The following is a 20,000-nucleotide window of genomic DNA, read 5'->3' as shown; positions in this document are numbered from 1 at the left end:
AATAGCTGCATGTGATCTAAATGCTGTCCGTATAATCACACCTCCATCAGAGAGCGAGAGAGAGAGAGAGATAGCACATTTGGCCTATTTCCGCCGGGGGAACTTACAGATGAGAATCGGTAGTGGTTTCTCAACTCTTTCAATTTCCAAGTTGATTCAAGTGAGTCGCGATTTCTAAATTGACCCCCGAAGAGCAACTTATTGTAAGGAAAGTTACTCAAACTATCGCGAGAGAGAGAGAGAGAGAGAGAGAGAGAGAGAGAGAGAGAGAGAGAGAGTACGTAAAAATGGACCCAGAACGAATCTCCACTACCCCCACGGGCTCAAAAGCAATTGAGAGAGAGGGAAAGAGAGAGGGAGAGAGAGGAGAGAGAGAGAGAGAGTCCGTAAAAACGGTCCCAGAATAGTTCTCCCCCACTACCCCCACAGGCCCAAAAGCAATTTCGCACAAAACAAATTTTGGCAGGTTTTGTGGCCAAATCCTGCGATCGCTTTCCCCGCAATTCGAGAGCAGCGACCCCCCCGAAAACGAGGGTGTTATATTTACACATCAAATATCAACTCGATTGTTTGGCTCGATCAGGGAGTGACTGGAGTCGTTACATTTATTCAGAAGCGTCTGCTGCCATTGGTCGGGCCCAGAGCAGAGCTGTGCCTGAGGCTCTAGTAAGAAATAATCTTGATTTTAGTCGTAATGGTTGAAAATGACCGTCTCCAGATTTAAAAAGATCTTTTTATAAAATCTTCAAAAAAAAAATAAGTGTAATATCTGTCAGTATATTCAGTTGTTGACCATGTTTCTGGAACTTTTTCTTATACATCCAGAAATAATCTTGACTTTAGTCGTAATTGATGAAAATGACTGTCTCAGATTTCAGATCTGTTTATAGCACCTCCCGAAAAAAACACTTTAATGTCAGTCAGTACATTCATTTGGTAACCATATTTCTGTAACTTTTTTATACACTCATAGTATAGCTATGCTTGAGCCTCAATAAACAAATATCTTTGCTGTCCCATTGGTCGAACCCAGAGCAGAGCTGTGCCAGAGGCTCTGTTAAGAAATAATCTTGATTTTAGTTGTTGTGGATGAAGAGGAGTGTCTCAGATTTAAAGAGATCTCTTTATAAATTCTTCAAAAAAAAAAAAAAAAGTTTAATATGTCAGTATATTCAGTTGTTGATCTTGTTTCTGGAACTTTTTTTTCTACATCCAGAAATAATCTTGACTTTAGTCATAACGGATGAAAATGACCGTCTCCAAATTTAAAGAAATCTGCTTATAACATCTTCAAAAAAAAAAAAAAAATTATCCTTCATTATATTCAGTTGTTGACCTTGTTTCTGGAACTTTTTATATACACCTATAGTGCAGCAGTGCTTTATCCTAAGTAAACAAACGTCTTTGCTTTTAAAATAGGGAAAATGCAAGTGATTCAGACTCATATAGAGATCAATTTGTGACATCTGCCAGTAAAAGTTATTAATCATCAAGACGTCCAACTGTCGAGCCCGTTTCGCTTTTTCATGTACAGCTGTGAATGATGGCATGGTTTTTCACGAAGAAAAATTCATGCAGAGATAGATAAAATAATTGAAAGAACCAACTTCCTATGGCAGGTGATTAAGAAATAAAGATTTTGAAAGTCAAGGTGGAACCCAGATAGGGAGTACTTTCAAATTTAAAAAAGAGGCGTCTCATTCAAATTTAATAAAAATTGCATCAGCTGTTTGACACTCTTTAGGCTTAAATGTCATTCAGACTTTCTTTTTTTTTATCCAGAGGTTAATTATCCATGTTCTACTTGTTTGGGGGAATTAAATTATTTCAGGATCCAAAATCCACTCGACTTTTTTTTTTTTATCTCTTCCGAAGAATTTTCATCCTATAATTTCTCCCTTCCTTTTTGATAAAACTGTCTTGAAAGGGGATCTCTTCCTCAACAGACCAGATACCTCTCTCTCTCTCTCTCTCTCTCTCTCTCTCTCTCTCTCTCTCTCTCTCTCTCTCTCTCTCATTTATATAAATGTCATGACCTCCGCAGAGCTGTTTATCTCACCTGGCCGCTTTGCACCCTTCTGGTCACCTCTTGCTTTCCTGAATTAAGTTCTTTCAGGTACAGCACAGTTAAATTAATTCTGAACAAAGAATATAAAGAACACACTATTTACTACAATCAAGAATACAAAGAATGAATTGAATACTATCGCCTGTAATTTAAATATCAATCAACCAGTAGTTTGTTCGTATTATAACTCGCCGAAACTAAGCTAGACTTAAATAATTCACTATTTTTCTATTGACACAAAATGATTTAGTTTTCTTGGTTCTAGAAGTAGTGTAAGAAGGCCAGGTGCCTCTCACGGGCCGTAACTCAAACCAAGGGTTCACGGTCAATTAAATAAGGAATCGTGTACCATTGAGCATTATTCATCAGTGCTCTAAAATATCGACAACTCTTAGGCCAGTGAGATCCAGGTGGCATATCATAATATTACCACCTCTGTAGCAGTCAGTCATTGCTTGTTCCAGTGTTTTTCTCAATCTAGTTTTATTCTATATATTTATTAATCATTATTTTTTCATCATTGTTTGACATCGTGTATTGTTTATCGATTTATTTGACCGTTATGGGTTTCTGCAGATGAAGAATCCTAAGTACGTTTACAAATAACTGTGATCTTTATATTTATTGGTCATTTTTTCTCATAATTATTTGACAACTTTTTTATTTATCGATTCATTTGATCGTTATGAGTTTCCACAGATAAATACTCCTAGGTAAGTTTGCAAATGACAGGAGTCTTAGAAAAAAAAAAGATATAGTTTCGATAAATAATGCGGAGGTATGGTGCTCTATTAAGAAAAGTGAAAAATTACAGTTTCAGTAAATAATGCGGAGGTATGGTATTTTATTTAAAAGAAATGGAAAAACTATAGTTTCAGTAAATAATGCGGAGGTATGGTATTTTATTTTGAAAAAATGGAAAAACTCTAGTTTCAGTAAATAATGCGGAGGTATGGTATTTCGTTTAAAAACATTTAAAAAATAAGTTTCAGTTAATATTGCCGAGGTATGGTATTTTATTTAAAAATATTTAAACATTACAGTTTCAGTAAATAATGGGGAGGTATGGCCATCTATTAAAAAAAATTGAAAAATTGTAGTTCCTATGAATAATGCTGAGGTATGCTCTTCAGTTTAAAAAAATGTGAAAAATTATAGTTCCAGCAAATAATGCGGAGGCATGTCCTTCCATTAGAAAAAAAATGTAAAAAATTATAGCTCCAGGAAATAATGCCCAACTCAGTCGAACCAGCGCTAGATCGCGTACGCTAATGAACAGAACCAAATGTAAAGCATAATCCATCCGCACATCCACAGAGGAAATTAAATAACCGGGGATGAAATACAATGACAGTTTTTTTTTGGCCTGACCCGGCGGAATAAACACACACACACACACACACACACACACACACGCTGCTCTGTTGCATATGCAGCGCAAGCAGCTCCCACGGGGACAATGGCCGACGACTAAAGGCTGGCAGAGGCAATTAAAAGGAGTCTAAAAAGATGCGGTTCCATTTCGACCACCGACATTTTTGGTCCTCTCTTTTCGACCTCTCGCTTTCGTATAGGTTGGGGGAGATGCAGAAAAAAAAAGATTTTGATAGCCGTATAAAAAATAAAAACAAAGACTATGGATTGAAAATTTATGGGAACAACCGAGATATTTGGAAAATGAAAACCGGGTAAATACAAGAACGTGAGCGAGGTTCAGGGAGATGCAAAAAAAAAAAAAAATTGGAAAGCCTTATAAAAAAAAAAGATAAAAACAAGTGCTATGGATTGAAAATTTATGCCAAAAAAAAATCCAAGATATAAAAAAAAAAACAAGTAAATACAAGAACGGGGGGAAAGATGATATTTAGCAAAAGCTTTTGATAAAGAATGAAATTTAAGGAAATGGGTTAAAATGTACTAAAAACTAAACTGTTCAAAATTGTAAAAAACGAATAGCTAGTGTACACAATGTATAAAAACCCTTTAACAAAAAAAGGTGAAGTACAGGTAAGTGCATTAAATTTTACCATAAACAAAATTATTAAAAATATTAAAAATTAATATTGTACACAACGTATAAAATGCGAAAATATGAGAAAAATGCTGTTCCATTTCGACTGCTGACATTTTTAGTCCTCTCTTTTCGACATTTAGTTGATAGAGATGCAGAAAAAGACCAAAGTTTCGTAGATGGAAAAATATGGCGAAAAACCAAGAGGGAAGGAAAATGAAAGCTAAGAGAATATAAGAACGTAGGGAAAGATGGTATTCAGGAAAACCTGATAAAGAAAGACGAAGTACGAGGAGAGGGAGATGAAAAAGAAATTAATAGATAAACAACAATGGCGAAAAACCAAGATAGATGGAAAATGAAAACCAGGAGAATATAAGAACGTAGGGAAAGAGATGATGTTTGAGAAAAAGCTTAAAAAAAACAGCAATGAATTCAAAGAAACTGCTTTAAAATTTGCCAAAACTGAACTGTTAAAAAACTTTAAAAATTAATAGCAAGTGTACATAGTGTATAAATTATGTAAATTTCATAGATATAATCAATCGAAACCCAAAAATGCTAATAATAAAAAGTTCTTTTTACCCAGCACAGTGCTAATTCGGTTAACGACTTCGGTATCCAAAATGTAATGCGTCATTTCGGGCCGAGTTCGATAATTTGTCATCCATGAAATGTGGAAATAAAAACAATATCAACTGTGACAGAGACTAAAAACAACTTATCATCTCTGACAGTCCCACAATTCAAGTTTTCCCCCGTAGGGGGTTAGTGCCATTAATACACCTCACGCGGTGCACTGTAGGCATTACGTAAGGTTCTTTACAGCGTCCCTCATGCCTCTAGCTGCAATCGCTTTCATTCATTTTACTGTACCTCCGTTCATATTATCTTTCTTCCGTATTCCACCCTCTCCTAACAATTATTTCACAGAACAACTGCGAGGGTTTCCTCATTTTGTACCTTTTAAGATCTTCTTTACTCACAGTTTCCGTTTCAGCGCTGAATGACCTCACAGGTCCCAGCGCTTGTCCTTTGGCCTAAAGTTTGTATTCCAGTTCTAGTTCCAAATCGAGTTTTCCCCTTAAGTAACCTGCGTCAAGTTCGCGCGGCACAGTCCTTGTTATTTGTTATGCATTACCCTGTTTCATGACGAGTGAGAAATTACTAATTAAAAAAAGCGAAGTACAAAAGAATCCTTCGTTTGAGGCTTCAAAGAGAATTGGACATGAAGACGAAATTAACCTCAAATCCCTCACGTGTGGGGGAAAAATTACATGGCCAAAGCAAGACGTCACACGGTATTGAATCCTAGTGACCAGGGGCAGAGGAGGACAGAATCGCCGGGTTGGTTAAATCATGAAAGTGAGACTTGTATTGCCTTAATGGATTACTGAACTTCTTTGAAGTCGTGGATTATGCATTGTAATGCTTTACTACCCTAATGCAATTCTCCTTGCATTTTAGTAATTTAATTACATTTTATCTATTTATTTATTAGTTTGTTGATTTAATTGTTCTTTTTTAATAAGTGATCTCTTTTTTTTCTGTATTTCCTTTACCTACTGTTACTTCTTTCTAATGAACACCATATTCTTTCGAAGCATGAATTTCAAGCCAGCGGTCCCTTTAGGCTTGTTCAGTATGAATAAGGTTCCACTTCTGAATAATAATAATAATAATAATAATAATAATAATTGTTATTATGAGTTTGTGTTTGCCCACTGTCATAAAAATCCACACTTTTTCTTATATTTATTTGGGTTGTCTAAACGGTAACACTATAGCGAGTGTTGTTCTCTTATGACGAATGTACAGTAGCTTTGATTAATACTAATGTCATTAATGTTACACAGTTTATAATTATCCTTTATGACAACATTTGTCTTTAAGATTTATATATATATATATATATATATATATATATATATATATATATATATATATATATATATGTGTGTGTGTGTGTGTGTGTGTGTGTATGTATGTATATATATACATAAAATAAAACTGATGCACACACCTATATAATATATATGTATATTTATACGTGTGTGTATGTGTATCGGCATACACAAATGTAAAAAACAGATTTGCTTAAAATTTACTTAAAGCACTGGCATCGTGAAAGGGAATGTCTCCAAAAAATGTATATATAATATATATATATATATATATATATATATATATATATATATATATATATATATATATATATATATATATATATATTTTCAATTTCAAGCCTCTTCCATTTCATTCCATACATACACATTTCCTCCCAAATTAACCGTAATTAACCCCCAATGTTAAACCTGTAACCCCGCAGAGCCTTCAACCAGAATTGCGCGAGTGTGCGCGCTTGCGCAAATGTCTTTAGCCCTTAGCCGTCGCTCGTGCCTTGCACTGCTATTTCCTTGAAGTCTCTTCTCCGATGTGAAGTGCTCTTCCCTGGGCGCCTTACCTTTGTCTCAGCTAAGGAGTTTAGGGAACGGAGCCATTCAACAACTGAGGGTATTATACTAAACGCTTCGCCCATGAAATTGCTATTTAATGTCATTGTCGGGAGGAGTGGACACCACCACCCTGCTTCCCCTTCCTACTTCCTACCTCCCCCCCTCCTTCTAAGCCACTCCAGCGGACGTCGTCATCTGCTTCGCCAAGACTGACTGAGAGCTCGAGTAATCAAGATTATATATATGCAGAGACAGAACGATTTCCCGTTAAAGTAAAATTAGACGAGCTGATATTTCTCTCGGTGTAATCATAGGCTGCATCAAAGACTGGTTCGCTATGATAAGGGATGAAATCAGGGTTGCATTCAGCCTGGGGAGAGAGAGAGAGAGAGAGAGAGAGAGAGATGGTTTGATTATTGCCACGTTCAGCCAGACTAAATCTGAAAAAAAGAAACGGTTGCGTCCAACCTGGCGAGAGATGTCCTGATTATTGCCGCATCCAGCCGAGCGAAATATGAAAAAACTCTCTTTGCAATTAACGGGAGGAAATGGTACGTTAGTGAATTATTAAGGTGATCTTAGAATACTCCCAAGCTCCGGTGGTGTGAACGAGGTACATTTTGTAAAGGACAAATGACCAAAATTCGGAATCTTACGTTTTTTGTATTATTATTATTATTATTATTATTATTATTATTATTATTCAGAAGATGAACCTTATTCATGAGGAACAGAGCCCCAAGGGCCATTTTACTTGAAATTCAAGCTTCCAAAGAATATGGTGCTCATGTAGTGTAAATTCATATGGTGTAAATAGGTTGGGTTTAAAAGCTTCTGAATGATATTCCCGAGAGAAAATCTGTGAAGATGATACAGAGGTATAAGATATATTTTATTTAATTTCATGCTCTTTATTAAAAAACCTACCGATTTTACGCACACATATATATACACACACACGCATATATATATATATATATATATATATATATATATATATATATATATATATATATATATATATATATATATATATATATATATATATATACACACACACAAGTGAAGAACAGGAAAATTTTTTCAACATGTTAAAAGGGGCGGGTGCAGGAAAACAAGCAGATTTCATGTACAGTAGTTTAATCCTACGTTTTATGACCCTTTGTCACATCATCAGGGACATGTATAAATAAAATATCAAACATTAAAGTGCTTTCAACACATTAAGCAAATACATAAAAATATATGCACTCAATTACACTTAAAAATTAGACGTAAAAAAAACGCGGAATTAAAATTATAGAAAAATGAATTAGGCACTAAGTAAACTCACAGACCATAAAACCTATGCACTAAATCACACATAAATTAAACATAAAAGAAGCGATTTTAAAATTTCTCAATAAAAAAAGGGAATAAAAAAATCAGTAAGTAAAATTACAGACAAACTTGCGGGACAAACACCAACCTTTCAAAGCGAGAGTAAAAAGCACACTAAAATTCATATACTCGTAAACCTACAGACCAGAGAACCGAAAGTATAAACAGCCAAATTAGGTAATGAACAGTGGACCAGCCGTAGTTTGGTGATTGAGAGAGGCGACTTTCAGTTTGATATTGAGGCTCTCAAGTATAAGCAATTCCGACGTTTCTTTTGCTTGGCTTATAATTTTGAAGTAATCATATTTAATAGGTGTTCAACAATTGTTGGCATGGTTTCTGATGTTGGACATTTCCTTGCTGGATAGTCTACAACCAGTACGGTGACTTATTCCAATTATATATATATATATATATATATATATATATATATATATATATATATATATATATATATATGTTTTGATGTTGATATTGATATTGGTATTGGAAAGAGTCCTAGATCGATCCCAGGCAGAGAAAAACAATGCAGGCTATGTACACAGAGGCCTGCTATTAACCTTTTCTTGGATGATTTAAGTATCTGACAGTCTACTGTGGTAGACTGCAGCTAGGTTGAAGGTTATGGGGCTAGCAACATCATCACAAAATACTCATGTTATATCTGTGTATATATATATATATATATATATATATATATATATATATATATATATATATATATATATATATATATAATATATTATTTGAGTACCCCCGCCTATTTGGGTGAAGGAAACAAGTAAAAAATCCGCCGAAGTTTCTTCAGTGCAATCGAGTTTTCTGTACAGCGTATAATCAAGGCCACTGAAAATGGATCGGTCTTTCCGTGGTCTCGGTGTAATGCTGTATGAGCCGCGGCCCATGGATCTTTAACCACGGCCCGCTGGTGACCTGTCGTATATCGTTGCCAGATGCACAATTGTGGCTGACTTTAAACTTGAATAAAGTAAAAAGTACTGAGGGTAGAGGGCTACAATTTGGGATGTTTGATGACTGGAGGGTGAATGATCAACATACCAATTTGCAGCCTTCTAGCCTCGTAGTTTTTAAGATCTGAGGGCGGACAAAAAAGAGCGGACTTGCGCAGTCACGCACAACTTTTGATTACTTCTCGATCCCCTCTCTCTCTCTCTCCATCGTCAGTTCCAGCCACTTATAAAAGCACTTAACGCCTCTGGGCTATTTGTTTCCATTTCATATCCTTTACGCGTTCTCCGAGGTGAAATTATATTTATGGTCATATTAGGATGAAGATCTTGCTATTCCACAGATATCTCCCCCACCCTCCCCCTCCCCACTTTCTCTCTCACAGTTTTCTGTTCCTTCCCTCCCAACATCTTCAAACCATATTTTCCACTTCTGGGTGCAGGGGTGTGGGTGTGGGAGGGGGAAGGAGAACGGACCTTCCCTCCCCCTCCCCACACTTTTCTGCCCCCACACACCTTCATCTTCAAACCATATTTTGCACTCCTGGTGGTATGGGTGTGGGTGTGGGTATGGGTGGGGGAAGAGAATGGATCTCCTCCTCCCCACACCTTTCTGTCCCCCAATCATATTTTCCACTCCTGGTGGTGGGGGTGGGGGTGTGGATGGGGTAAGGAGAATGGATCGTCCCCCTCCCCACACTTTTATGTTCCCCCACCACGTCTTATCTTAAAGCCATATTTTCCACTTCCGGGGGTGTGGGTGAGGGAAGGAGAAAGGATCTTCCCACCTCCCCTCACTTTTCTGTTCCCCCACACTATTTCAAACCATATTTTCGCACTCCCGGGGCCGTGGGTGTGGGTGGGGGAAGGAGAACGGATCATCTTCCCCCTCCCTACACTTCCCAGTCCCCCTTCCCCACCAATATCTCCATCTTCAAACCATATTTTCCACTCCCGGGCGTGGGGGTGTGGGTATGGATAGGGGAAGGAGATCGGAAGAAGGCCAGGGCTTTTTTGCCTCCCTCGTATTTCTCCAGAAGGCGGAGCCCGGCGCCCTTCGATAGATAACGTCCTCAATATGGCGGACACTCTCCGGCGCCTGAGTTAGCCACCTTCCATCCACTTGAATGTATTTACAAGTCATTATGCAAAGGCGGACGGTAAGTAACAGTCTCCCGTGACTTTTTCTCTCAGCCTTTTTCCCCGGGCTTGGATTAAAGGTGAAATAAGATTTCGGGTAAAAATAGCACCCAGTGGCGGTCCAGGAAAATGAATGGTTTATGCCAAACACGCTTGATAGAGATGAATAACTTATAATGTATAAAGACGGAATAGTGTTGTATAAATGAATAAGAAATAGAGAGAAAACTAAACAAGCAACGAACGCAGACTGGTTAAACTAAAACGAACATTAAAAAAATCCACCCAAATCTGAAAGGATTTCTACAAGAAAATGTAGAGAAGAGAAACCTAATTATGATGTCAGTGGACTCCTCCACTTTACTTATTATCTTTTGATTCTGACGTCATTCAGAATTCTAACATAAATCTGTAAACTTACTGTGGTTATATATGATGCCTTTAACGTAATTTCTTAATTTCTTTATTCCCTCATTCGCATGTAAACAACTACATTGCAGTCCCACTGATAACTATCGCTCACCAGCTCAAGAACTGAACAGCACCACAGAGCGAAACTTGCTTTGGGTTTTTGGATAAATGATAATATATTCATAGCGTCGACATTAGCAACGCCGCTCTCTAATCCTGTTAACTGAATTGGCCGTATCGACTTTTGAGACAAAGCTATCCTACGCTTTGCAGAAAGGAAGACTGTCCTGCGCTTTGTAGAAGGTACGAAATTACCCTGCGCTTTGTAGAAGGTACGAAACTACCCAGCGCTTTGTAGAAGGTACGAAGCTACCCTGCGCTTTGGAAAAGGTACGAAACTGTCCTGCGACTTGCAGAAGGCACGAAACTATCCTACGCTTCGCAGAAGGGGAAAGCTATCCTGCTCCTTGCAGAAGGGGAAAGTTGTCCTGCGCCTTGCAGATGGGGAAAGCTATCCTCCGCCTCGCAGAAGGGGAAAGCTGTCCTGCGCCTTGCAGGAGGGGAAAGCTGTCCTGCATTTTGGAAAAAATACGAAACAATTATGCGCTGTGCAGAAGGTACGCAACTATCCTTACGCTTTGCAGGAAGTATAAAACTATCCTATGCTTTGCAGAATGTTAGAGGCTCCCTTTTTAAGGAATATAACTAAGACGAATTAAGAGAAATATGTAACATAATTTTTTACTCAAATAAAATTCCTTAATGGTGAAAGTACTGGAGTAATGAATTATCAGAAATGATATTCACACACCCACCTTAAAAGTCAAGATAGCAAATGAAATTGGCCAAATTTAAATCTTCAATTATCCATTTTCCTTTCTCCCCATCAAAAAGCCTTACGTAATTGCGCACTCTCGCGCCCGCAGGCAATGACTACGCTTTAATATTTCCAGGTATTGTCAAAACTTAATTTAAAAAACAAAGAACAAAGGAAAAATTGTAGATTACGCGATCGGCAAATCAAACAGCATTTCAACTGAATTAACAATCATGATTTACCAATCCTTGAAAGGCTACAGTGATGAAATGGTCAAGTATTAAAAAACGGAATGCCAAAATTGTTTATTAAATACAATGTTGCACAGAAAACTTGATTATGGCAGTCATTTAAAAAGGAATCATAAGAACGCCATGTTCGAATTATAGCCATAACAAATCTCTCTCTCTCTCTCTCTCTCTCTCTCTCTCTCTCTCTCTCTCTCTCTCTCTCTCTCTCTCTTTCGTTGTACCATATCAAGCTTTTTGCATCATTTCAAAATTCCAAGTAAAAAAACTCTAGCTACGTACTCCTAAGTTAATGGAGACTGAGAATGAAAACTAATAGCTCGGCCTTCTGTTACCTGAAGTATAGTCAAACCCCTTCCTCCTCCCCCCTCGTACCCCCTAATCTCCTGCTTCTCCTTCATTCAGTCTTTTCTAATCACATTTAAATCACCAGCCCCCATTGTTCCCGCTTCAAGATACCTTATCAATACTGAGAGTCCCGCAAATCCGATTTAATCCATCGAAGTCCTTTTATCAAGTATTCCGTCTAATACCTCTCTTCCCGTCCCAAAGCTTCCAGCTCCCCCACCACCACCACCACCGCCCTCCTCCTCTCCCTTCCCGAGGAGAGATGCCTCATCGGCCTCTACATCTTGCATCTAACCCCCTTTCCTTCCATCCCCTCTCCTCCTCCCCTCCCCCTCCTCCCCTCCCCTTCTCCTCTTACTCTCAGTCCCTTCCCCTGCCTACCCATCCCCTCCCTCCCCCTTTACCTTCCCTTCCCCCCTCTCCCTCCCTCCCATACATGTGCCTTGCGTACGCGTCCGTTCATCCTTGCACGGTCATCCCAGTGGCAGCGTCGTCGCAATATGATTCTCGTCTCCCTCTTGCCCACGTGTCCGTGGGGAATTTTTATCTTATTTCATTGAGTCCCTTCCCCTTCGCTTCACTCCGCATTAAGCTCATTTTCTTCCCTTATTATTTTTGGAGCGGAGTCTCTTTAAATCCATATAGCCAATCTCCTTTGATACAAAATCTTATTAATGAATGCATTCGCCTGTGATGTTTGTCGACAGAGATTTCGGTTGTCAGTCCAATCTCCCTGACATTCTTTGGCGTTCAGATAAATTATTCTCGCAATATTGCCCCATAATGAAATAAAATCAAACGACCGAACTCAATCAACAGAGAGCAGTTTTCTAATGGCCGCACAAAGACCGAGGGGGTTCCCGCTCATTACCGGACGTTCTAATGAATTTGCTAGTGACACAGCTAGTTGAAGGTGCTTTCTTTCTTTCTCACTGCTTGGAAAACGTAGGATGCTTCCTTTCGGGGAAGCGCACAAGCACAGACGCCCATTCAGGGTTTATTATTATTATTATTATTATTATTATTATTATTATTATTATTATTATTCAGATGAACCCTATTCATATGGAACAAGCCTACCACAGGGGCTATTGACTTGAAATTCAAGCTTCCAAAGAGTGTGGTGTTTATTATTATTATTATTATTATTATTATTATTATTATTATTATTATTATTATCAGAAGATGAGCCCTATTCATATGGAGGAAGCCAACCACAGGGGCTATTGACTTGAAATTCAAGCTTCCAAAGAATATGGTGTTCATTAGAAAGAATTAATAGAAGATAATGTGAAATACAGAAAGAAGAGGTCAGATAGTAGAAAAGAAGAAATACAAATGCAATTTCATAAGTAAATACTTAAAAATAGGAATAAACTATTAAGACAGATGGTGAATTTATTTTAGAATACTAACGCCTAGTGTATTTACAGTGTGCATTAAATAGCAAATTACGCCGAATGGACGGCTAATTCTGTAGGAAACAATCGTGATATTTACGTCTGTAAATTTTCTTTAATAAAAAATAATTTTTTTTAGATTTTATTTCGAAAATGCGAAAAGTAATAATGTATTTCCTGTAAGCTGGTTTTTATATTTTTGCAGCAATGTACTTATAGAAATGTATGTTTTTGCAGCAATGTACCTATAGAAAATTATGCTTTTGCAGCAATACGCTTATCGAAAATTTTGTTATAGTGACTGATGAAGCAAATAAATTTTGATTGGATAGAGATAAATCAATGAAATATTAATCATGCGCCAATCATCCATTCCAAACACACCGCTTATTAATGATACACTGCAGGTGATTACTGATGACGAAATCAAGCATTTAAAAAAAAAAACTGAAAAATATGAGCTTTGTTAGGTTGAAGTATTAAGAAAATTTGAAGAATCTTGACAATTTTACGAAGAATATTTAAGATGTTTTTGACATTCCGTTGTTACGTCGACAAAGTTTTATAACAAAAACAATGAAAATTAATTGCCATTACTATCCGTTTTCGCATTGTACAATACATGTTCTTTTACAGAATATGTGATAAACGTAGAGGCTTGATTATTTACTTTTGTAAGGAAAAAAATCTTGGCATAATAAAAACCCTTGATGGAAAACTGTAAAGATATCAAACAGGGTAAATGAAATCACATTTCATAGCTGCTAGTTAAATGTATTTTGTCCCCTTAGTGAAGAGTCAACAATAATAAGATATATATCATTAAATCAGTCTTGGAATAATAAAAGTTTTTTATGGAAAACTAAAAGTATCAAAGAGGGTAAATGAAATCACACGTCATAAAAAATGCTATTTTAATTATTTCTGATTCCTTAGTGAAGAGACAGCGTTATGTAAGTAAAGCAGAATAATCAGATATACATCTTTAACTGAATCTGGAATAATAAAAGCTCTTTGTGAAAAACCGCGTAAAAATATCAAAGAGGGTAATTGAAATCACACATTATAAAGATTCTATTAATGTATTCTGATTCTTTAATGAAGAGACAGAGGTAAGTAAAGCAGAATAATCGGATATACATCATTAAATCAATCTTGGATTAATAAAAGATCCTTATGGAAAGCTGGTAAATATCAAAGATGCTAAATGAAATCACACGTCATAAAGATGCCAGTTTAATGTATTCATATATTCATATTCCTTAGTGAAGAGACGACGTTAAATAACGCAGAATAATCAGATATACATCATTAAATCAGTTCTCGTGTACTTGAGTATGCCACCGTAACTAAACACACCATTCAAACTTTGACGGGAAAAAAAACTTTGAAGATAAAAAGGATCAAAAGTTCTTCGGTGCCAGTATTACCCAAAGTACGAGCCTCTTTAAAGGGACAGCTCGCTAACAAGAACGCCAAAGCTGAGAGGGAGAAGGAGACTTAAGAACTTATGTTCTTACATTAAAAGGACTCTCTCTCTCTCTCTCTCTCTCTCTCTCTCTCTCTCTCTCTTAGGACTTGTGTTCGTCATTAAAAGGGCTCTCTCTCTCTCTCTCTCTCTCTCTCTCTCTCTCTCTCTCTCTCAGGACTTATGTTCTGTCATTAAAAGGAGTTTCTCTCTCTCTCTCTCTCTCTCTCTCTCTCTCTCTCTCTCTCACACTACATCAGTGTAAATGGTATTTTTAAACTAACGTATCAGACAAATGGAACTACACTATGATGGCAACTTCGTTTCTGTGGACACGAAAAGGGTGACAGATCTTGTACCTTACTAAACGATAATCAAATCTAAGTCTGACGTGACAAAGGAATGGACGATGTGAAAAGATGATACAACAGGAATAAAAATCCAACGATCAACTTGAAAAGGAATGAACATGTAAAATATGCAACACTTGAAGCATAGGTTGATGATGTCAGGCTTCTTCTTATGATTAAGTATTGTGACTTAAGGGCACACTGCCATGAAAGTAAAGACAAACGCATAGCAATCCCTTGAGACATTGTATATCCCAGATGTTGCCGGCCGCTTACGGCATAGCTGAGTACTTAGATGGGTGCTCCTTTAACAAGGTACTGATGAGCTGTGCTCCTGGATGCCCTTTGCTCTGACTGTTAATCCACCATCTGAGTTTGACATCCAAAGCGTCCACCCCACCAGGGTTGACATTTCGCTGTTGGACATGGCTAGGTTATTGTTCAAGATCGACTTCTGTATTCTTCAACATTCCAATGCATGTGGTTAAGGAAAGGGTCCTGTACTGTACTATAGAAAGCATTTTATTTATTTATTTATTTATTTTTTTGTTATGGAGAAAGGACCTTTCCTTCAAGATGATGTAGTAGTGTAGTAATAATGGGGCCAACACCCGAATTATTGGCTGTAGGCTGTAATAGAGGAAGTCCGTTCAAGGTACCTGAGGCGTGCCATTTATGCCAGGTACGCCAGTGTTGTATTTATTAAGAGTGATCAAGAACTCCAGGGCCCAATATTTGTTCCACGTGAAAATGGTTCTTGGGTTTATGACGGAGATTGATATTAAAACATCTTCCTTTCATCTGTGTGCATATATATATATATATATATATATATATATATATATATATATATATATATATATATATATATATATATACACGCATAAGCATAAGCTATCAAGTCCATTAAGGAAAAACGATAGTTGAAATTCGAAAAAAAATTTCGCCTTGTACAGACCCCTAACCTAAGTAATTTCTTTTTTAATTACTTTCGGCAACGCAGTGCCTTAATTTATACCAGCTTTAATTCAAACCAATCTCCCGACTCTCCCCCCCCCCAACATCCCCACACCCCGAAAGGAAAACGAAAATTAATTTTTTCGCCACGTCATCGTTTTCATAGTAATGATTCCGGATAAGGTGAACAGGCTATAATAATGAATCCGGATAATGTGAATAATTTTTTCCTATTTCAAAAGAATACAAAATATCATGAGATCTGTCGTGTATGTCGAGAGAAGCTATAGGAAATGTTTTTTGAAATTCATCCTAAGACGCTTTCCATAATGCGAGCTAGATCTTTTGACTTATGAAAAGTCTGCATATAAATATACCACCGTAACCTTATCAGTGAAAGTCACCTTAAGCCATCTGTACGCTATTCATTAACTTAAATCATTCTCTCTCTCTCTCTCTCTCTCTCTCTCTCTCTCTCTCTCTCTCTCTCTCTCTCTCTCTCTCTATACTACTGCAAGTAGTAGGTCTTCTTAAACCATCTGTACGCTATTCAGTGACAAATAATTTTACCTACCCTCTTACCTCTCTCTCTCTCTCTCTCTCTCTCTCTCTCTAAATTGCAGAAAGTAGTAGGTCGTCTTAAGCCATCTGTCCACTGTTCAGTAACTAAATAATTCTCTCTCTCTCTCTCTCTCTCTCTCTCTCTCTCTCTCTCTCTCTCTCTCTCTCTCTCTCTCTCTCTCTCAAGATTTACGTTCTTACGTTAAAAAGGAATCTCTCTTTCTCTTTCTCTCTCTAAATTGCTGAAAGTAGTAGGTCGTCTTAAGCCATCTGTCCACTGTTTAGTGACTAAATAATTCTCTGTCTTTCTCTCTCTCACACACACACCCACTATTCTCTCTCTCTCTCTCTCTCTCTCTCTCTCTCTCTCTCTCTCTCTCTCTCACACACACACACACACACACACACACACACACACACACTCTACATCAGAGTCAATGATGATTTTAAGTAACATCCACAAAGAATATAAAATTTGATTTTTTTTTCTGTACATTATGAACGACAGTAGAAGCGAACAAACGCCAGCAAACTTACACACACACACACACACACACACACACACACACACACACACACACACACACACACACACACACACACGGACGCTTAATCCCACCCATTCATGGCACAAGTGCTGTGTTCAAAGGCTTCAGATTCGTCATAAAGAACCCTTCTGGCACGTAGAGTGCTCCGCTGACATTCCCCTCCGCTGAATCTGTGAGCTCTCGTTCTGTCATGAAAAAGTATAATATTCCTCTAATGATTCTCTCTCCCTGGCTTACTCCCCGCGTGCCAAGTTGGCACCGTGGCTTAGTGATGCCTCGCATGCTATCAGGTGCCAGTTTTTTGTACGTAAAGAGCTGTCATATATATATATATATATATATATAATTATATATATATATATGTATTTATAATATATATATTTATATATATGTGTGTATATATGTACATTTGTGTGTGTGTATATATATATATATATATATATATATATATATATATATATATATATATATATATATATATATATATAACATGTGCATGCACACACACAAACGATACATACACAAACATACACACACACATACATATATATATATATATATATATATATATATATATATATATATATATATATATATATATATATATATATATATAAAAAGCCAAACATGATGTGATCATGTATATATGCCAATTCCTCTCGTGAATACTCCTTAGTACTTTCCTGTTTCAGTCTTAATTTACAAAGACCCAAATAAATGTAAATTAATTTCAAAAGAATTTTTTTTTTTTTTTATTTATTGATGCTTAAGGGCATTGGCGCTCCCAACTGGGCCAACCGCGCACAAACATGCCTTTAAAAAAACAACGAATTCCATTAAGTGCATTTTTGGACGCGTTCTACACAATCAGAGAAATTGATCCCGGCTACAGTACTAAACGACGCTATAAAAATTAATTAGCGGCGTTTCCATTAAAAGTAATAATAGTGGCGCCCAATCGCGCTGCCATAACGGACTCCAAAACATAACTCTTGCAAGAGCAGCTACAGTAGATAGCCCCAGCCCCCCCCCCCCCCCCTGGGTCTATTTCTGTGCTTCATTACGCATGGCAGAAGCCACGGCTGCAGCACAACAGCCCACCGAAGGGAGCGCCCTGCTAGCTAGCAACACTCCCTCCTGCTGCCCTGGGCATCTCTCTCTCTCTCTCTCTCTCTCTCTCTCTCTCTCTCTCTCAGCATTGGGAACCACGATGCCATGCCCATGGCATCTCTCTCTCTCTCTCTCTCTCTCTCTCTCAGCTCTAACTAGAGCGAGTTGCTATAGTCGCTGTTGTTAAGGGGAGGAGGGGAGGAAACGGGAGATCATGGCGGGCATTGAAAGGATAAAGGAATATAGAATCCTCTGAAATATAAAAGGAAACATTACTGTGAATGCAGTACTGGTTCATGACAAAATCTACTGCACTGTTAAACACTTAACAGTTGCGTTCTTGTAGGAATGCATTTAAGGAAATTGCCTGTTTCAATACAGGGGAGCTTCAATTCAAATGCGAAGGATAGAGGAGAAAACCAAGCAAGTATCACAAGTGTCCTTAGATCTGTAAAGGAAAAATGTCATGATCGTGCCAAGATGGAGTCTCTCCTACGACGGGGGCGGGCGAAGTTAGGGAGGATGGAGGAGGATTGACAGAAAGTAGAAGGGCTTTGGTGTGGGAGGATGCTACGAGGAGTCAACCTTCACCATCTACCCCTCCCCTCTCCCTCTCTCTCTTCCCCCCCCCCTCCCTCATTGAATACCAAGTGCACTGAATGTAAGAATGAAAACATAAGTGGCTGTTAACTTCGTGGTATGCAAGAGCTGAATGCCATCCTCTTTGTGAGTTCAATATACCAGAGACTAGTCCTCATGGACCACCCCCTATCCCTCCCCCAACATCTCCACGAGATGTGTGTGTGTGTGTGTGTGTGACCCCCACCCCACCCCACTCCAACAACTCCCGTCAGCTCCTCCATGCCAGTTTTGGTTCTTTAAATCTCTACCACATTCCCAACAAACTTCGGAAGTGCAACAGGGGCCGGGAACTTGGAATGGGAACTTTATATGAAATTTTAATTTCTTGGTTTAAAACCAGTTAACGCCCCCCCTACCCCCAGCCACGAGTGATTCTCACATTCGGAAAGCTAATAGCTTTAGCTTCATCGTTAGTTTGTAGTGATATAAGTTTGAGTATTAACATAAATGCATGACCATTCAGGCAAAATACCGTTCTTTCCTCATGTTAGAATAAAAAGCAGGTCTTTTAAGGTGTTCCCTTAATTTGAAAATCTCTTTCTCACCATAACCATCTTCTGTGAAAGATGAAAATTCTTTTTCTTTAACAGCTTTTGCTTTTAGTAACTTAAAACAGCATGAATAGGTTATGAATTTTTATGATAACAGGAAGAATTTTTATGTATAATCAGTTGCAAATACACATACGTGTTATGAAGTGAAACCTAGCCTACTTAACCAAATACTTCCCTAGTTCTCTATTTAATCTGTTAGGGATGATCGTCTTTCCTAATCCGAACGGGGTCATTTGTGGTGCTTCAGTTCCGTGTGGCATAAATTTTTCGTAAAAATTAAATATTGCTCTCCCCTCAAATTTACAAAACTTCAAAGGTCTACTATAATTAAAAATATTTGCATCCATTTGTAAAAATCAGAGATGCACACCAATATTCATTTTAACAATAGCTGTATGCAAATGAAAGCCCATTAATATTTTAGAAATGAAAATACACTATTTTTTTTTTGCAAATTATAAGAGTACATATCCACTGAAACATGAAATTATGTTGAAATATGTTGCAAATTTATTCAGCCACGTACTTTACACTGGTGTACTAAATGTCAAAAGTCAAGTTTC

The sequence above is a fragment of the Macrobrachium rosenbergii genome, chromosome 53 (assembly GCF_040412425.1).
Source record: "Macrobrachium rosenbergii isolate ZJJX-2024 chromosome 53, ASM4041242v1, whole genome shotgun sequence".
In the NCBI taxonomy this organism is placed as follows: domain Eukaryota; kingdom Metazoa; phylum Arthropoda; class Malacostraca; order Decapoda; family Palaemonidae; genus Macrobrachium; species Macrobrachium rosenbergii.
The sequence above is the reverse complement of the archived record's forward strand: the minus strand, read 5'-3'. Positions refer to the sequence as shown.